General features: G+C 42.5%; 1 non-coding gene across 1 annotated transcript; it reads left to right on the top strand.

Moving 5' to 3' along the window:
• Positions 1 to 12,268: 12,268 nt before the first annotated feature.
• On the top strand, positions 12,269 to 12,351 carry trnal-cag (transfer RNA leucine (anticodon CAG)). Its single transcript has one exon. It is a non-coding gene; the product is annotated as a tRNA-Leu (tRNA).
• The last annotated feature ends 4,454 nt before the right edge of the window (positions 12,352 to 16,805 follow it).

Genomic DNA, 16,805 nt, shown 5'->3' with positions numbered 1-16,805 from the left:
AGCCATCACTTAAAACACATCTTTTTACTCTGGCTTTTAACTCTGTTTGAGTTGTTGACTTTTATTTGTTTTATTGTTCTTACCCCTGACTGGTGTTTTTTGTTGTATTGTTTTATATTCCTGTGCTTTATCAAATTTATATTTATTTTATTTCATTTTATTTTATTTTATTAGTCATTTATTCTACACTTGATAGGCTGTGCACAGCACTTTGGCTGACCTTGTTGTTTTTAAAAGTGCTCTATAAATAAAGATGGATTGGATTGAAGACTGAATAAGCTGTAGCATTCCAGAATAGACTGTATTTCAGAATAATAGGCAGAATTCCAGAATAACAGTCAGTATTCTGGAACAGAAGTCAGCAAGACAGCATTCTGGAATGAAAAGCATTCCAGAATGAAAGAAAGCATTCCCAAATGAAAGGCAGAAATCTAGAATGAGAGGCAGCATTCCGGAATAGACATCCATCCACCCATTCCAGAATGATAGGTAGGATTCCGGAATGGTAACAAAATTCTGGAATTAAACCCCTAACCCGGCAGCGGCCTGTGATGTCATCTGATTGGAGCCAGAGAATGACCCTCCTTAAGAGTAACAGTGGCAAGAAACAACAGGAGGAACCCCTGAAAGTTTTGTGTAATGTCTCAGCTGTTACCTTTAATATTATCATAACAGATGAAATCATTCAATTGACTTCAATTGGCAGTGTTTTAAATGACTTAACTTATTTCTCCTCCAACACTAGCATTCCTGTGGTCGCTGGTTCGAATCCAAGCTGTGGTCCAAAGGAAAATCCTAAAAGTGTCAATTTGAGTTTCTGCATCCTGAAATACGTACATAAATTAGATATGTTCACAAAGTTTCCACAACTTTCCTTTCTTTTTTCATTTTTTCATCACTTCTGCTTTCCAGCAGTGGTGCATTGACAGGAGTGTGGATCCCACCAGCTGCCCCCTGCCTCTTCTGTTGTCTTTTCTCCAGCTGTTGCTGGATAGAGGCTTGGCTTTTAGTACAATTAAAGCCTACGCGGCTGTGGTGTCTGCCTGTCATGAGGGTTTTGGTGACAGAACAGTTTTTAGCCATCCTTTAACAAAGCGTTTTTTGAAGGGAGTGCGGAGACACAGGCCTGTGTCCCGCTCCTTTGCTCCTCAGTGGGATTTGGCGTTAGTTTTACGCGCACTAACCAGGGCGCCCTTTGAGCCCCTGGATACAGTTTCACTGAAGTTTGTGTCTATTAAACCTGCTTTGTTGTTGGCTTTAACATCTGCAAAGAGAGTCAGTGATTTATCTGCCCTCTCTGTGGCCCCCTCCTGCCTCAGGATTCAGGGGGATTGCAGTTCAGCTGTGTTGCGTCCTTATCCGACTTTTATACCTAAGAGCATCACTAGCTCTTTCAGATCCAGGGTGATAACATTGGATGGTTTTTTCCCTCCTCCTCACAGTTCTGATGAGGAGAGGACATCTCATCTTCTCTGTCCGGTGCGCGCGTTGTCCTGTTATGTGGCGCGCACAGCTGCTGTGCACCGCACGCAGCGTCTGTTTGTGCATTACAGAGTTCAGTCTTTGTGGTTTCCTTTGTCTGCTCAGCGCCTGTCACACTGGCTGTGTGAGGCGATCTCACAGGCATATCTGTCATCTGATGCTGTCCCTCCAGGGCCTCACTGGTTCCTATTTTTGGCTGAAGAAAAAGACGTTTTTTATTTGGGAGCCGATTGTCCGGTCTCAGTCCAATTTATACTCGAGGTGAGACCAAGGTGAGGCCCACGTAGTAGGTGGGCGGTGATTAAATCTTTCAGTGCTGCGCATGCGTGCGAAGGGATGAACCCATTAGCGATAGCCTTAAAGGGCTGCGCCTATACTCATAGAATCTGGGGTTACAATACGTAACCAACATCTTCTATTGGGTAAGTGAGTCGCTCTGTGGAGTAGTTTTCAGTTTGTTTGGGCCTTGTGTATGTTTCGCTCTGTTAGAGTAGGTTTTTGTTTGTTGTATAGTTCTGAAAATCCCTTGAGTTGGATAGTTTTGTGTTCTCCTTAGTTTGCCCTGTTCTAAACTGTTAATTGCCCAGCAGGGTTCCTGCTTGATTTTTCTTTTCACAACTTTTGTAGTTTTATTTTCTTGGTTACTGGATACAGACCAATAAACAGATGCAACTGGGTCATTAAAATGCTATTGTTTGTGAGTTTTACCCAGACCCACCCACTGAGGTCTGTAACCACATATAAACCATGTTTCCCCACCAAACTGAAGCTGCTTGGATGAGCAACGAAACGTCTTCAAGAAAACTCTACAAGTCCAGACGCCTTGCTCTATTCTATTCCATTCTATTCTATTCTATTCTATTCTATTCTAGTATGGTCAAGATGTAAAGTGGTCGTACTACCACAAAGTCTTAGCTGCTGTCGTGACCTTCCCTGGTCACCCCGGATTGTCAGATTCCGTCTCCTGTATTCAGAACATTGAGTGAAAGAAAATACCCTGGGTTTTGTAGTTTCACCTTTTGCAAAAGGGAGAACACCTAGTGAACACAGGCCTTTCAGTCTGCTTCACTCCCGTCCATAAGTGTTCTGCCCTTCCCCTGGACACAGGCTTGTTTTATTGAAAGTTGAGGTACATTTGCATAATAGATAAACAGTTCTTCAAGACCCTCGTAGGTATTCCCATATTGGGACATGTTGCCCCTTTATCTCCACCTACTAATTATCATAATTGGTCTAACATATTTATGACTATGAAACCCTTTGTCCCTTCTATGTTGGATGATTTATCTTAGTCCATGCCTCCTAGTGCTTCGGCCTTCACCGCATCAAAGAGTTCCTCCCTAACTCTGTGTAAGAGTTATAGATGTGTTTTTCTCTAAGTGTAAGCTTATATAATCAAATACATACATGGTCTGTATCATGTCATTGCGTAAATAACCTTGTATACTTCACAATTCCCCCTTTTGGACTCTACTAGAGTCCAACACCCAAAGAAAACCGTGACAAAGGTTATATGTATCAAAAATATAAGTAAAAGCTCATGAACAATCAAACAGTAAACATGTGTTCAAAGCTAATAAAAAGTTAGTGAAAAGTTAGTGATCATTCACCATGTCTCCTTGATCTGTCCTAAGCTTGCACCTGTAACAGTAAGGTTTCCACAAGAAAAATCTCCAGAGGCCACATTTGTGGAAAACAGGATGTTTCTCAGATAGCTTGGTGATGGGGAATATAACATCCCATTCCATGCATTTTTTAGGGGGAACCGAGCAAGTCATAACTGGTATAAAACAATCGGTGGTCAGAGAAGCTGGCACCACCTGTAACAAAGGTCTGGGTCCCAAGCAGACCACACAATCAACGTGTGATGCATTAGCTGACTATTCAGCTAATAAAAGCCAATTATTCCTGTAGCAACCTGAAACCATTGAGCAGTAGACAATCCTTCTGTTCCTGATACAATAACAACCCCTCCTGAATTAGCATTATTCTTACCAGTCACTAAGCTCCCCTGTACTGCTGAACTCTGGGATTGTGGAGGTGGTTGTATTAGGCAGACTATGTGTTCATGCCAAAATCCCACCTTCCAACAGGGGTCATGACCTACAAACACAGCACAGACAAGGAACCATGTGCCATTCTGTGTTTCGGGAAGTATTAGTGGAGTTAGTGCATGGATCAAATATTACAGTGTGTTGACCTATCTGTAACAACACATAGACCGTCAGGAGGAATAGAACCACAACCATGATTATAACCAATAGGATAATATAAAAATAATATAAGTGACGAGTAGAACAGTATAAAGATTAATATAAAAATGAATATGTAGTTTTATACCTCTGTCCAGGGAACTCGCAGTGTAACCAGTAGATCAAAGAAATTATGAACAACCCTAATATGGTTATCCCAACAAGAAAACAAATACATGTTATACATCATAGTATGTGGGGGTATTTTAATCGGTCGGTCTTTCACCGTTCCCGCCCCCAGATACTCCTAACAGCTCAAATGTAATGAAAATTATCCTACAGTAAGAATGTTCAAAATTGTGTTTTATCAGTTCATGTATGTGTTCCTGTCCGTCTGCCTCATCGTCCAGCGCCCCGCCTGGTTCTCTGGTCCTCTCATCCTCAGGATGTGTCTTCTTTCTTCGGATCCCTGGGGTTAGACTACCCGGGATCCTGGATTCCTGTCAGGGGATTATTCTGCCCCTTTTGTGACAGGATCCGTATCTGAATCAGCCGATTCAGACTTCTGCGCCCTCAAATCAGCGTGGACGTCCTGTAGAGATCATTGAGGCTCCTCTGCAGCTGTGCACTGGCTCCAGTGGAACCAGGTGTCCCCCTTTCCTCTCAGCCGAACTGCGTGTGAGGTGCGTTCCGTCACCTGATAGGGACCTGTCCACCTTGGCTCCGACCACTTCCTTTTGATGACCCTCAGGAGTACCCACTCGGCTAAATACTAACACCAAAGCTTTAAATTCATTATGGTTTATATTAATATCATACTACATACTCTTTCAGTCTCAGCCGGCCAGCTGGTCCAGGAAACTGTCGACCTGTAAGAGGCTCATAAGGTGTAGATTATATGTCGTTATTACCAGAACATCAATACAATAGATAATACTTGAACCCATATAAATTTGGTCTGTGCACAGATTTTAGCCAATTTTTGTTTTAGGTTTGATTCATCCTTTCCACCTTTCCTTGCGACTGTGAATGTTAAACAGTACCAAAAGCATGCTTCAGTCCCAACATAGCCTCCACCTGCTGGAGGTCTTTATTTTTGAAATGTGTTCCATTGTCAGATCTGATTTTTTCAGGAAAACCATGTCTAGGAATGTAGGTGTTAATCAGAAATTTAATGACAGTTTGTCACTACACCCCACATGGCCTACCCCATGTGCTTCTTCCATGGCAGTTTGTCTCAATCCAGGTGGCAGTATGGATCGTCCATCCTCCATACTCCTCCTGTGTCAGTTGCCCCCCTCGCTTTCCACAAAGTCTTTTCCTGTGGAGAGGCTTTGTGTTGTAGTTGTGTTAAGTCATTCCAGTCAACAGGGGGAGGTAAGTCCGTTTCTGAACACATCAAAATCATCTGTTCAACATAGCCTGCTGCCTGCTTTGCTGCCTGATCTGCTGCATTATTTCCTCTGGTGATCCTGTCAGCGCCTGTTCCATGACCTTTGCATTTTATTACAGCTACCTTGCTAGGCAACAACAGGACTTCTGCAAGTTCTCTCATTTCTGCCTCATGTTTTATGGGTTTGTTATCTGCAGTGAGAAATCCTACTCTCAGCCACTGGCCCAACTCCACATGCGCTGCTCCTGCTGCATATGCTGAATCAGAGAAAACATTGATGTGTTGTCGTTTCCCTATTTTGAGTGCTTCAATCACTGCTCTCACCTCTGCTCTCTGTGCTGACTGCTGTCCCTCCAGTCTTTCTGCTTTTAGTGTTCTCATCTCTTCCTGTGTGTCTTCAACAACTGCGTATGCCGCTCTGAGTCCTTCTGTGTCATGTCTGAAACAGCACCCGTCTGTGAACAGATTTCTAGCCTCTGTTAGTGGTGTGGCCTGTAAATCCATTCTGACTTTTTCGTCTCTAATTACCCTTTCTGCACATGTGTGTGGCTCTCCAGCTCCTATCTGCTCTGCCATGTTTATACCATCATGTGTGAAGGTAATGTTTGGTGCTTCCAAAATCTTGCTCATTCTCCTTTGTCTCAGTGGGTGTGTGAGTGTGAATGTCTCTGAGTTTACATATGCGACTACACTATGTGTTGTGAGTACGTACAGCTGGTGTCCCATGACCATGTGTTCAGTTTTCTGATTCCTGCTGCATGTTGTGTGCACTGAGGGTGTCTTTTTTTCCATGTACATCAGTATTACTCTCTCTCCCCCTTTTCTCTGGAACAGGATGCCGTTCGCACAGGTATCCGTTCCAGAGACATCTAAATAGAATGGTAAAGTGTAGTCTGGTGTGGCTAGTTCTGCTGCTGTAGCCAAAGATTGTTTCAGTTCAATAATAGAGCGTTCAGCTTCCTGTGTCCAATTTAGGTGGGCTGTTAAATTACACATGCCATGTTCTCTAACTAGGTCTCTAAGTGGCTGTATGAGACCAGTGTAGTTTGCAACGTAGTTTAAAAAATATCTCTACATTCATGAGCCAGAGGAAGACAAAAGAAAGCATTAGCCAAATCTAATCCACCAAGATTCAGATGTGTAAACCCGGAATGTCACAGGCTCACAGTTCACTAAGCCTACATCAGTGGGGCCCTCTGCCCATAAATGTGTCGGTAAGTCATTAATCAAAGCCTGAGCAAGAGGGTGGTCTGTTTTTTCTCTTCCATGATATCTGGCAAGCTGTTCGTGTGCTAATGTAACAGTGTTAGTAGCTGAAACTGTATTCTATATGCTTTGGCAAATGGAGAGTACATGATTTGTGCTATAGGTGTAGGTTGCCAATCTGTTTGAGCTATGGCACGTTTAACCATGCCACCTAATTCTTTTGCCTGATGTTTTGGATGTACAGCTAATGAGACGTGGGAATGCCCTTCGTCACTGATCATATACCAAGCCTGTTGTTCTAGTGTAAAATCCACACCAGCTGCTACGCCCTCAGATGTCACAAAAATATCTCAGACTAAAATCAACCAGTTTTTCTCCTCTAGGGAGCATGTGATGTTATCATGATACCAATCAGTTTGCCGCCTGTCATAAAACAAAGTCACATGAGGGGGGTCAGGGGGAGTGACATGTGGCTCGAGCTGGGCTATCCAGGGCTTCCACTGCAGGTAGGCAGAGAGGATTCCTGGTCGTGTGGCGTTTCTGCATGTAACAGACCCCAGTAGATGTCCGCACAAGGGTCAGCTACAGGTTTCACAAGATACTGTCCACCTATGTCAGAGGCATTACAGTGGAACATGGTGCCGTCCGGCAGTGTCACTGTCAACCCGTCAGGGCTGCATAAAATAGATGCTCCAAGCTTAATCAGCAAGTCCTTTCCCAGTATATCCAGAGGCACTGTGGGTGAATATACAAAACAGTGTGACACAGTCTGATGTCCCAGCTGAGCAGTCATTGGAGTGGTTATAGGCAGAGTCTGTTTCTCCCCAGAGAAGCCCATCACTGTGATAGAGTCATTTGACAGTTTCTTAGAAGATGTATGAATCAGAGTAGAACAGGTGGCCCCTGTGTCTACCAAAAAAGGCAGTGTCTCATCTTCTACTCGCATAGACAACATCGGATCTACCGTAACGATGTCATCAGAGCTGCTCTGTGGGGAGTGTCATTGTCGGGAGGTGTTTTCCCCTCCCTGTTCCCAGCCGGAAACAGAAAACTGCCCCTTCCATGGAGCTCCAGCAGGGCGGAAAGAAGCCCCTTATGGACCAGATGCTGCACGCCCTCGACTGTGCTGTCCCTCTCAGCTGTACTGCCCCATAATGTATGGACAGTCCTTTGTCCAGTGTCCGAGCTCCTCACAGTAGTAGCAGCGGTCACGACTGAAGTCTCCCCTCTGCTGTCCCCTAGGCGGTCTACCCCTTCTGCGCCGGCCTCCCCAGCTGCCCCTCCCTGGTCCCTTGCCCCTGTATGACCCTGTGGGCGGCTGATCATAATTAGGATAAAATAGCTGTGGCACCCAAGGTGTGTCAGGTGGTATAGTGGAGCCCTCAGTGGCCACCGTGACTTTATTAGTTTTGTCTTTCTTTTTGTCATTAGCTTTTTGTCTGGCCTCAGCCAGTTGCATTTTTAATAATTGAGTCTATAATTCCTGTACATCCTTACTTTGTGTGTGTGCTGCATCCTGGGAACGAGTCAAATGATGCACTAAAAATCCATGTATCATATATTGTCCCCATACTGCGTACTATACTCTGATTTGGATTATAGTGACACGTATACACTCATACTCTGTACTTAACTACATTTAATGTAACTTGATTCCTCTGGCACAAGAATTTTCTTCGGGATTAATAAAGTTTTATCTTATCTTAGATGTCTCTCCCACACATTGGAATCACAATCTGCCATGTCTAGTTTACTTTCCATGGCATTTTTCACATTCTCTGGGACCCCGTTTAGGACGGCGGTCCTGTACCACACCCTCTGAATGCCTGATTTAGCTGGATGACAACCTGTGTGTCTAATCCATGCGTCTTTGCTTTGATTAATATATTCTCTTGGACTCTGTTTCAGATCCCATTTTAAGGTGGGGCAGGCTGCTCCTCTAGGCAAAGGATATAAAGGGGAGTATATTAGATTGTGTGTAGGGGGGAGGGTCGCTACTCTTTTCTGTTTTCCCTTTCTTTGGTTTGGGCTTTCCTGTCATGAGGTGATTTACACCCTGACATACCAAAGCCCATCTTGCCCACTGAGTTCTTCGCTCCTCCGCCTTCTCCTGCTCCTTTCTAAATTTTCCTCTATCTTTCACCATCAACTTTCACAACATCTTTCTGCCAACAACTTAACTACAGCATCCTTTATAAGAATCACTTCTGCCGCTGCAGTCTTAGAGTCATAAGTCTGGTTCAGTATGTCGCCTAAGACCGTCAGCTGTTCTTCTACCGTCTTTAGTGGGCTGTGCGAACCCCACCCATCGTCAGTCATGTCTCTGTGCACACTTAAGTCCATGTCGTCAGTCATTAAAGTCTTAATCTCGTAGTCACGTAGGAATTACAAAACTATAGTTCAAATTCAAATTTACAAAACTGCAGTTACAAGGTTTCTATGTCGTCTACCAAACTGTGTACACATCAGAAAAAAACTAATCCAGTTCGTGAGTGAACCTACTTCAACAGACCACTGCTTTACGTTAACACCGGTTAGGTTTCCAGCAGTGCTGCTGCTTCAGCTCACACGTCCCTGGCACTCATCCACATTTCTCATTCATGCATTACCCGAGCGCTCAATATGTGTGTGTGTGTTACAGCTTCACTCTCAGCTGTGTGTCTCAGTAAGGGGTGCTTTTGAACTCACAGGACTTTCCTCTGTTCTTGTAGCCGGTCCGACTACTCACAGTTCATCTGTTCTTGCCGTCTCTCTTTTAGAGAGGCTCACAGTTATAACAGTGTCCTGCACTGTCTGGATTCCGGCCGACTGAGAAATATGGCACGCTATGTCCCTAGTACTCAGTCCAGTGGATTTGAGACTAGCCTCTCTTCCACGACACCAGAATCTTATACGTCTGTAATTTGGAAGCCTGCAGACTTACTACAACTTCCGCCTAACTAGTGCGGTCGTTGTTTCAGTTTCCAGTCGTTCCAACATCCATACCATGTGTTTGCCTGTTGTTCCTCTTTTCCTCTCTCTTTTTTAGTGATTTAGGGTTCCTCAAGCCCCGGGACTCAAACCCAGCTTTTCCGGCCTCTCGTCAGAGCACCGGTGGAGTCGCCACACTCAGGATTCTGCAACCCCTTTTTCCTTTTTCATTTCTCTTATTCTTTATCTTTACTCTTACAAGAATTCTTTAACCTCTTTTTTCCATTTCTCTTATTCTTTTGTTTCAGTCAATGTTCGTATAATTTACAGGCAGATTACTACTAAGGCTCGGGACACGTTACACTTTAGAGTAGTCAATGCAGATATAAAAGGTCTGCTCACCTTATTGTTGGCGCGCCACGTGTCCTCTGTCTGTTCGTAATCAACCCCTGTGTTCAATTGACGGATCTGAGAAAAATATAATTACCTTTAATCCCCGTACGGGCCACCAAATTGTCGTGACCTTCCCTGGTCACCCCGGATTGTCAGATTCCGTCTCCTGTATTCAGAACATTGAGTGAAAGAAAATACCCTGGGTTTTGTAGTTTCGCCTTTTGCAAAAGGGAGAACACCTAGTGAACACAGGCCTTTCAGTCTGCTTCACTCCCGTCCATAAGTGTTCTGCCCTTCCCCTGGACACAGGCTTGTTTTATTGAAAGTTGAGGTACATTTGCATAATAGATAAACAGTTCTTCAAGACCCTCGTAGGTATTCCCATATTGGGACATGTTACCCGTTATCCACACCTACTTATTATAATAATGTTATTTATGACTGTGAAACACTCTGTTTCCCTCCTATGTTGGATGATTTATCTTACGTCCACCTTCACCACAAAAAGGGCTCCAGTAATGTAAACATCCTCCCTAACTCTCTGTAAGGGTGTATGTGTATGTGTATGTGTGTGTGTGTGTGTGTGTGTGGAGAGTCCCCCTTTTTCTCTGAGTGAAAGCATACATACGAGTAAATATGTGCTCTGTATCATGTCAGCGCGTAGGTAACCTTTATATACTTCCACAGTGTGCATGTCTGTAAGAGTGTGTGTATGATTGTGTGTGTGTGTGTGTGTGTGTGTGTGTGGTCAGCCTTCATCCTTCCTGTCAGCAGAGCAAAGCTGTATCAGTGTCTCATCCAGGTCTCAGCTCCTCAGGCTTTCTTTAGAAGAGCTGTCACTGTTGGAGTATCTGTTGCACAAGTGCTGCACATATCTGATCTAAGTTCTTTCTGAATCCTCACATCTAAAGTTACAGAGAACTTTTACAAACTCCCTTCTTGTTGGCTGCTACAAGCCGACAGCCTCCACACATCAGAGGCCTGCACACCATGAGCTTCCTGCACTTCCTGCTGTTGATGACAGCTCTCTCTCAGATTGGGAGATTAGACTGATGTGACTGTGACATCATGACGTCACTATTCAGAGCCTGCTGTTTAACATGGTGCTCACAGAGAGACAGAAACAGCAGCAGCACTCTGTGAGCCAGGTCCACTCTACTTGGAGGAAGTAAAACGCCTCATTTCATCAAGATGGAGACACTGAAAGAACACAACCAGCAGCTGTGACACATCAGCTTTTCCTCTTAATCTACTCAGTTCATGGATGTTCTGACACACGTCCTGCCTCGTGCTTCAACAGGAAGACTCATCAAGTTGATAGCAGCTTCAGTGAGTGACTTCAGTGAGTCTCCTTTATTTGAACTGATTCATAAAATGATCATAAACACATGACAAATGAAATCTATTCAAACTCTGAAGTTCACCTCATCATATCCCAGTGGCAGACAGAACAGGCCCCCTGAGTGACAGCAAAGCAGTGAGCCCCCTGCTGGTGATCAGCTGCATGTACCAGAAGCAGACAGAGATTTCTGATATGATGTTAAAGGTGTCACAGAGGAGGATCCGACTGTCTGACCTCTGATTCTTCTGTCAGCATCAGACACATCACAGTTTGATCAGTTTTCAGATCACACACAGCAGCATCAGTAACACTGAGCAGACATTACACACTCCATCAAACACACACACACACTGCTCACTTATAACAGGGATAATAAGTAAAGTTCTTTACAATAAATTCACATTCACATTTTATTATCACTTCACACATGGCACAGTATATATGGCAGAGAGTTAAAGGTGGAATATGTAGTCAGAGTTAATACCAAATATTGACACTAGGTGGCAGCACTTCAGCCTCCAGCCACTGCTGCACTACCAGCACCACTCTCAGTGCTTTTTGTTTCCATTGACTGTACAACATGATTCAATCCATGTTATTTATATGACAAACTATGTGTAGTGTTTCTATGTGTGTAGCTGACATGTTGCTCAGCTTCCATTGGACACATATACTAGATGGAAGCTGCAGCAGGATTGGCTGATGACTGATCACAGGTGTGAACAATCAAACCTGCGAATGAAATGGAAAACAAGTAAAGGAGCACCAACACCAAACTGGAAAATTCATTGGGGTTTCCCCGCGCAGGTTCAAATCCTGCCAACAACGGTTCTTTTCATCTCCAAGATCACTTTATGCCCCTCCATCGTTTACACGTAACAAGTCTGATGTGTTAACAACGAGCTCTATGAAAAAGGTCATCTTGACCAGTCAGAGTGCTGCCATTTATATTGACTGTCTGAGGACCAAACCCTGGCACAGTCCATCTGACACTTCCAAAAACTATCATTTTAAAAACGCTGGACGGAGAGCAACTGGTGTGCAATGAGGAGGCAAAGGATAAAACGTTCCAGCACATTTCAAACCCAGTTTCACCCTGAGGCAGAGACTGCTTCACCTTAAGGACAAAACACCTGGGAAAGGCAGATCTCAAGGTACTACAATAGTCAGAATGATTCATCATGTGGTGACCAGATGAAAAATCTCATCTCTGGCTCAAGACTTGTTGAGATAGCATAGACAGACACACTCTCAGTCTGTCCACATCAGTGTCAGTGAAGATTTCAGATTGTTTATTAAGTGTTCATCCTTGAGCTTTTCCAAACTTGTTGTGGACAGCACGCTTTTCATGTCAGGATGGCCGAGCGGTCCAAGGCGCTGCGTTCAGGTCGCAGTCTCCACTGGAGGCGTGGGTTCAAATCCCACTCCTGACAGTTCTGTTTATTTCCTCTGAAGGGAAAAATAAGTAATCATTTAAATAATTTATCCTCTGGAGGGGAAATAACTAATCATTTAAGACATTGACTGACTTAGATTCTAACCCAGACCACAGAAGCCAATTGGATGATTTCATCTAATATGATGAGACATTACACCAAACCTACAGGGGTTCTTCCTGTTTTTTTTTGCCACTGTTGCCCTTAAGGAGGTTCAGTCTCTGGCTCTGATTGGATGACGTCACAGGCTGCTGTCAGGTTAGGGATTTAAGTCCGGAATTTTGTCTACCATTCTGGAATCCTGTCTACCATTCTGGCATGGATGGATGTCTATTCTGGTATGCTGCCGCTCGTTCTAGATTTCTGCCTTTCAATCTGGAATGCTTTTCATTCCAGAATGCTGTCTTGCTGACTTTTGTCCCGGAATGTTGCCTTCCATGTCGAAATGCTGACTTCCATGACGTCACAGGCCGCTGTCGGGTTAGGGGTTTAATTCCGGAATTTTGTCTACCATTCCGGAATCCTGCCTATTATTCTGGAGTGGGTGGATGTCTATTATGGTATGCTGCCACTCATTCTAGATTTCTGCCTTTCATTTGGGAATACTTTCTTTTATTCTGGAATGCTTTTCATTCCAGAATGCTGTCTTGCTGACTTCTGTTACGGAATACTGATCTCTGTTCCAGAATACTGACTGTTATTCGGGAATTCTGCCTATCGCTACGTTACTGCCTCTGACAATAACGTGCCACCCCACCCCATGCGCACCAGCTCTGTTGACGTGATTAAGTATCACTTGAATGTTAGCACAAGCTAGCTGCTAGCCAAAAGAATTTGGTCTTATGAATAGTATTTAAAAAAATATTAATTAATTTTTAAACTTGTAATTAATTTGAGATTTTTTTTAATCTATTGACAGCACTAATTTAATCTGTAATCTGTGTTTGTGTCAACAGAGAGCTGAATAGCACCCTTTTGTAAAACATTGTCATTCAGGTAGGTGGAAATCGGCTTGTGTTTGTAATATTGTTAAAACACACATGTGGTGTTTGTTCATTTACAAGATGATGTCTTTTCTAACACAAGTCTAGGCAGTGGACAGCTGAGGTCTTGGGAGGACAGGCTGACTGGTTTCTGGTGTCTGCAGTGGTCTTACTGATCTTTGCAAATGTATGCTCTTCTCTTCACATTTGACAGTTCATGGCATATAAATAATGGTTTAATATTGACACAAACGTCTGTTCACAGCCCCAGAGGATTGAGATGAGACATGAGTCTGCTCTCTGGGGCCTCAGACTGTACCCTGGTGTAAAAGAAGAGGAACTTTTTAAAGATTGCCTGGTAAGTAAAGTGTTTAATGTTCCCAAACTGTCAGACATGATTTTCAAAAGCTGTTTTATTTTGGGTGCAAGTACAATCTTAGTTACATAGAAATCTTCTAATCTCATCACTGTCCAGCTGTTTGCAATTTTTCCCCAACTCTTTGTAATAGCTTTATTAACATTTTTCCACACGTATCTTTTGTAATGTGCAAGAGATCTGCATCCTTGATCCACACACCCTCCAATGGTGTTGTGTATCAAGATGTTCTGTTTTTATAGGGCCAGCTCATTGGAAAATAATTTTGACTTTGTTTAGTGTGATCTAATCTTTATTCAATGATGCATGGATGGTTCCTGTCTGAAGAACAATAAGTTCTATTTTTAAATGTATGCATTTTAATTTGTGTTGTACATTGTATGCAGGTGGGCTGCTGGGTGGAAGACATGGAACACATCCTGAAGATCTTCATGTACCATGAAGCGGAAGCAGAGGATCCAGTGGAGGCCTCCATCCTTCTTGAAGGCAGGGGTGTAGTGGCGTGCATGTGTGCTCCTCATTGGGACTTATTTAAGCACTTAAGGTTGCCTACGCTCAACCACTCCCCTACACATTTGAAGTCTTGCAGAACTGTCTTTAAGCAAGGTACTAATAGACTTATGTATTGTTACTGTTTTCAATCAGATATGTCTCATGTCATACACACCATTTCATACTTTATGCTGAGGTCAAAACCAGTGATATCTAATTATTTTTGGTAACTTTATGTTATTACAAGGAAACTGAAACATCAGCAGCCTTCAGTACCATTGTCCTTTTTCTATGACCAGTCTAAATCAGTGGGTAAATGTTTTATAAATTGATATAAGTCATGCCACTGTGGCCACTGTTACAATTATGGATCTGCTTAGATCTAATTGTTCAACACAAAAGTTTGGCCGTGTTTGTGTGTTGTGATTTGTCATTTACATTTATCAAATTCCTGCATCATTTTTTAATTACAGTGAGTAGAATTTGTAATTAATAAAATAAGAGAGAAAGAAATAAATTCTACTTAGTTCTTTCATAACTAGAAGGTAAAATTTACTTACGGTTTTGATTAGATTAATCAAATAAATAATACTCAATTTTTTGAATAAAAATAACATATCAACTTAAATGCAATTACGTAACATTTACTTAATATCTTCACAAAAGTAGGTTCTAAACTTACCAGTATTGAGTAAACTGTCCTTAAATCTACAAAGTAAGTCTTACTTATTATTGCAGCATTAAAATGTACTTGCAGATTTTTTTTTAGTAAATCTTACAAGTCATTTCTTTCAGTGTAAAGACCATTTTTTGCTATTAAGATTAAACAAAGTAAATGGGGCATTGTTTTGTCATTGCAGAAAATGTACCACATTGTCGTTTTGACAACACGGCAGAGGTAGAGGTGGTGCCCAGTTCATGGATTAAGGATGGGGTCTGTTGGCAGGCCTCCATACAGGGCAGACGGTATCAACAAAGCTGTCAAAAACATGGAGGAGCCCCATAACACCTGGGATACATATAATGCCGGAGTGTTTTACACAGCAAGTATGTATAACTCGTAATAATAAACCAACGGTTATAAATCAGCAACATAATACTGAAGTTGAACTCCATTCTAAACAGATGATTACCATGAATCTGATCTGCAGTCAGAGGCAGAAGACGTCTCTGGCAGGCCAGTGAAAAGAAAGATCCGGTAGGAATTTTGAGAATTTGTTTTGTTTAAATTTGTTGTGCATATTTTATGAGCAACAGTTTCCTTTGGTTAAATTAATAACTTATTCATTTCTTTAAATACATCTACATTTTTTGGATTCCTCAAAATGTATGAATTGAAGCCTTCCAAACCTGAGGGACACATACAATCAATTACTCTGCTAAATCAATGTCACAGCTGCTTTTCATTAAACATGATTATGTAAACTTTGTCTTTGTTTCATTTTTTGTATCCAAAGACCAAGCAGACAAATAATTGAAGAAGATAGTGAAGGGGAAATGGTTACTCCTAAAAGGAGACCTCTTCCCAAACCTCCCACTATTCAGAAGTCCCTTCAGCGGTACCGGGTGAGTGGAGGAGGGTGTACGATCCTACCAAATGGTGGATCCTCCACTGACATCCCTGAATACCAGGTAAAGTTTAAATTCCACAATTCTTAGACTCATGTCATTCTTAAACTTTGATCCATATTTATTACTTTGTAACAAATAATTGATACTTACGCTAAATGTTTTTATTATTCCAGTTTTAGTTAAATTGTAATGTGATTAAAAATAACATAATAAAGCAACTTAGTGTTTATGGTCACTTGTAAGCAGCCAAAACATGATTTTATATGAAAAGGAATATCAGTTGTCAGAGTTTAAAACCAATCAGATAAAAGGATTTATATCATGACTTGTATATTTGACTCTTAGCATGGCAGTTCTCTGGGATCTTCAATACACCACATTTCCCAGAAGCACACATTGACAGGGAGCTGATGGCAGGGCGATTGAGGCAGATAGGCCAGGGAAATGTGAGAGAGCTGTCAGGGCCACTCACAGAGGTAGATGCACCATCCATCTCATGTGCGGAGCACCTCAAAACTTCCACCGTGTGTAGTGGAATGTGTGGATGTAAGAATTATTGAAATACATAGGAGGTGTCACTCAATGGATCAGTCAATAAATATATAAATAAATGCACATACATACATGAACAAACCTATGACTCGTGGCTTATGTGTTTTGCTTGTTTCTGTCTGATATGTTTCAGCTGTTCTGCATGACATACTAGTGAAGCAGGAGATCATAATGGAGCAGCAGAAAAACATAGTGCCCATTTCCCTCTGCAGAATGTGGAGGCCTTAATGGCCCTGGAGAGGGAAATGGACACCTGTCCACAAATACAGACCGAATTGGTGAGTTACGTTTGAGCTCTTTAAGGTGAAGTAATACAATAATGTGTGATTTCAAAATAATTCTAGTAATTTTCCATTGCTCTCCTTAGGCTACAACCCTTGGATTGGTTGGGGGTGCCAGCCTCAAAGACACAGTTTTTCAAATTTTAAAGAGGGGCCATGAAAAATGACCTTGCCAAAATGGTCAGCTGGAGGGGG

The sequence above is a fragment of the Parambassis ranga genome, unplaced genomic scaffold (genome assembly GCF_900634625.1).
Source record: "Parambassis ranga unplaced genomic scaffold, fParRan2.1 scaffold_27_arrow_ctg1, whole genome shotgun sequence".
Lineage (NCBI taxonomy): Eukaryota > Metazoa > Chordata > Actinopteri > Ambassidae > Parambassis > Parambassis ranga.
Note: the sequence above shows the minus strand (reverse complement) of the source record. Positions and strands in the feature narration are given on the sequence as shown.